Genomic DNA, 4123 nt, shown 5'->3' on the forward strand with positions numbered 1-4123 from the left:
CCCAGCTAACCTATATTACAAGGCCTGGATTACAAAAAATAGAAAACATATTTGGTCAAAAATTCATTATTAGTAACATTATACAGGGAGGGTTGATTTTTGTTTTGTTTTGTTTCGTTTTTAAACCAGGGTCCATATTAGTAACACAAAGTTTTTCCTAAGGGCAGGTTCCCCTTTCCTAATTTTACCTACCAACAGAAATGAAATTACCTTCTTCGAGGGAGATATCCCTTGCCGCTGGTCATGAATTCCCATAGAAATTCCCTGGAATCCATTGGAGGAGTGCCTATTAAGTTAGAGTGGCTGTGGAACAATACTGTATGGCAAGAACTGTTAGGTCTTCTACCAAATGAAAAAAATGACTCTAGCTGAGGTGAAGCCTTCTCTGAAGAATTGAGAAAGCGAAATGGAGGGAGGTGTGTCTAAGCTGATGGTTTGCAGCTTGGCCTACAATGGGTTACTTGAGTTGAAGGAGAGGGTCTTGGCCAATAAATCCTTGGCTGCTAGAATGGACTCAGACAGCAGAATAGTACTGCACTTGGTATCCTCCCCAGGATAACACAAATAGTTGAATTCTTGCTGTAACTTGGAGTGTCAGTGAATGATAGACAGTTCAGGTTGGTCTTCTCTTCGTTTGGCTGCTTCTGCTGGTTAGGATGAAATTGAAAAAGCCCTTCAGGGAAAAGGCACTCAAGGGAATGCTGTCAATCAAAATGGCTGCACTCCCCTGTACTATGCGGCTTCTAAAAACAGGCATACAATTGCTGTCATGTTATTAGAAGACGGGGCTAATCCAGATGCTAAGGGCCATTTTGAGGCTACAGCAATGCATGGGGCAGCAGCCAAGGACAATTAGCTTGTGATGAGTAGAGAGTTGAAGAAGCAAAACTGCTGCACCCCTGCACATGGCCAACGGTGATTTGGGCTTAAAACTTAAGAGAATAATGGAAAGTTAAGCAGCCTGTATGCATTCTTTGTGTGTCTTGTGATTCTTTTTTTGTTTACCTCCAGTGTTCTGGAAACTAATGAGTGATGTTTTCTCACCTTCAATGTCTTACAAATATTGAACCTTGTTCCTTCTGAGGTACATGTTACAAGCTTACAAACTGCTTTCCAGGCATTGAACAATGGTTGGAATCGTTCTACCATTGTACATGACAGTATATTGAACTTCGGTGCATCTTGAGCAAGTGATTCTGTGCCTTTTGTGAGTCTTCAACACCCACCCATGCACTCTCTGTCTCCCTCTGAGGCACATCATCACCAGTAATGGCAGCAGGCCAATGATTATTCTGCCAAATGTTTTGAGGTGGATGTTAGAATGTTCCTTCTACAAGTTGATGCCCAGCCTAACTTGTTTTACAAGCTCACCAAGGTCTGTGCCAACTGTTGTTTATTCCAATGGTAAGGTTTAATTTATTTTTGTGACAGGAAGAATATTGATATGTTTTTGTGGACCAAATTCTAAGGTGGAGGGCATAGCATCCAAGTTTTGTATTCATAAATACTAAAATATAATAAAACCCTGAAAATGAAAAAAATGTTTTTTTAAGATGTACCAATAAGAGAGTTATGTTTAGATTACTTTCATTAGACAGACACATCATAACATTGCATGGGAGACCAGATTAAATGACTATGTGACCTGCCCTAAACCCAGATTTATCTGATTTTCTTTTTTTGGAATCTGGTTTTCTTTTAAATAGATTGAATTATTCCTTACAAAACAATGCTCAGAATAAAATGGTCAACTTGTCTTTCTGGACCATCATTCAAATTCCAAGTGGCTTTTAGACACCTTTTTTGTTTGTTTGTTTGGGTCTGTTTTTAAAACCAAACTTTAAAAAAAAGTACCTGGGAAGAAATGGTTCTCATGTTATCTTGACTTCTAAGAAAGCCAAAAACAGAATAGAAATATTAAAAATATTAAGCAAATGGTTGAAAAGAACAATAAGGATCTTAAATTTTTTCTGTATCTAAATACCACTAGTAGCTACTACATTTTGTTAAAACCTCAGATTGTATATAAACAAGGACATGGATATGGTCCATGGACACTGACCCACTCAACAATTGAGAAACAAAATTGTCTTTTTGGAACTTAGCAGGAAATGTGGCTGTTAATCTATTTTGTAACCCATAGTATAGGATCCCTGGTGTTTTAGTTGTTGTACATTGAGTTGCTAACGACAAGGTCAGCAGTGCAAAACCACCAGCCACTCCAACAGAGAAAGATGAGTCTTTCTACTGTCAAAAAGTGTTACCGTCTTAGAAACCCCCAGCAGCAGTTCTACCCTGTCCTAAAGGTTCTCTAAGAGTCAGAATTGATTTGATGGCAGTGAGTTTGTTTTAGAGTTTAAATCTCACTAGCTTCTCCAATTAGGATTTTTATGTATTTGTTAATTTGCTAATATAAACTTTCAATTTAAGAGTAATGGTGTTTTAAACTCATAAGTTAAACAATTTGGGAGAAATTAGAAAAGCAGTTACTTATATAAAGAGAATACTCTTAAAATACCCTGAATATTCACCCATACAGAACTAATAGAAACATTTAATCTATTTAGTGGCTAATTTCTATTCTGGCAAATTTGGAGTCAGTTATAATTCTGTCACCCGCCAGAGTTCTAGAAATCTTGCTTTAGACTGGTGGGATCCAGGTCAGAATAATATTTCTTTTTTATAAGTCCAATGCAGAAGCTGATGTGTAGATGACAAAACTTGATAGGGCCATTTAACTAACACACACATAAACAAGACTTGATTAGATTATTTTATCAAAATTTAGCTTTCTTAGATTTTTAAAAATGTTTAAATTTTAACTTAATAGAACAACCCGGTTATGGAGTTGATTCTGACTCATAGTAATCTCCTAGGATAGAGCTGAAATTGCTTCACAGGATTTCTGATATGAGTCAGTGAAAGCCAACTGGCAGAACTTTTTGTGATTGACCATATGGCTTATACTGCCATGTTTTAGTTAGCAGCCCAGCGCTTGACTCACTGTGCCATATGGCTATTTATACTTAGAATTAACTAAAATTAGCTATATCCCCTTGCTTATCTGAACTAGTTCAGGCTGAGCAAAGTGGAAAAATCTTGGTTTTCTTCAAAATACTTTTTTTGTGAAACATCTATATTATCAAATTCAAATCATGTATCCAAGTCTAAATTCTAAGGTTGATTGATATACAAACACAAAAACCTCCCCAAATAGACTATCTCATTAATGCTTCATAATATTAAAACAATTAAATCACTAGCATACATGTTAGGAAAACAAAATGGAGTTCTATAAAAAGAATGATGTGTAGGGTGTGTGTGTGTGTGTGTGTGTGTGAATAACTCATTTCCCTTCTGCCTTGAATCCTGTTTGTGGAGATTTATGAAATCTTGTACATAAAAAATGCCATTCCTTTTACCCAGCCTTCTGCAAAATAATTCCAACTGTAAAATAGTATGATTATTTAGAGAACCACTGAATCCAGATTGTACAAAAACCAAGCTTTGTTACAGTAAAACACAATCTTTTGCTTAGTCGTGGGTGTATAAGCATAGGAAGACCATCCAGACATAATACATTCTATCAGGCTTTCCTCTGGAACAGACAGTTTGGAATTGACAACCAAATTTAAAGAATACAGATTAAATATCCCTGAGATATAGCTACAAATATAGACAACATCAGTCCTATGAGTTGCAACTTTTCAGGGACTTATGATATTGAGTGTACTCACCAGGTAGAACCAGAGTTTTCAAATCCAAAATGGAAAGCAATAGGAGACAACCAGTGGTAAACTGGGAGCATTTGAAAGTAAAGGACCTTTGGAGATCACTAGAGGTCTCCACACTTCCACTCACTGTCTCCTAGGCCAGGCAATTCCAAGAACCTCCCTGGCAAGGAATGTTCCCTAGTTGGAGGTCCCCAGTTTACCATAAGTCCCCATCGAGTCCTATATAGTGGTTGCCAAAATATGTTACATGGAACTAGTGGCCAAGATTGATGATCACTATTTCAGTCGAAGAGAGAAACCAGGTTAATCTGAGAAACTCTAAGCTTATTCTGCAAGCATGAGACAGAAGGTAGCAGTGGGGTTTGTCACCTCCAAACTGCTTTAAAAAA

At 37.1% G+C, this 4123-nt stretch overlaps 1 pseudogene; it reads left to right on the plus strand.

Annotated features, from left to right (window-relative positions):
* Positions 1-406: 406 nt before the first annotated feature.
* Positions 407-856, plus strand: LOC101659858 (annotated as a pseudogene).
* The last annotated feature ends 3267 nt before the right edge of the window (positions 857-4123 follow it).

The sequence above is a fragment of the Echinops telfairi genome, unplaced genomic scaffold (genome assembly GCF_000313985.2).
Source record: "Echinops telfairi isolate 266 unplaced genomic scaffold, ASM31398v2 ScPeMD7_44;HRSCAF=162, whole genome shotgun sequence".
Classification (NCBI taxonomy): Eukaryota; Metazoa; Chordata; class Mammalia; order Afrosoricida; family Tenrecidae; genus Echinops; species Echinops telfairi.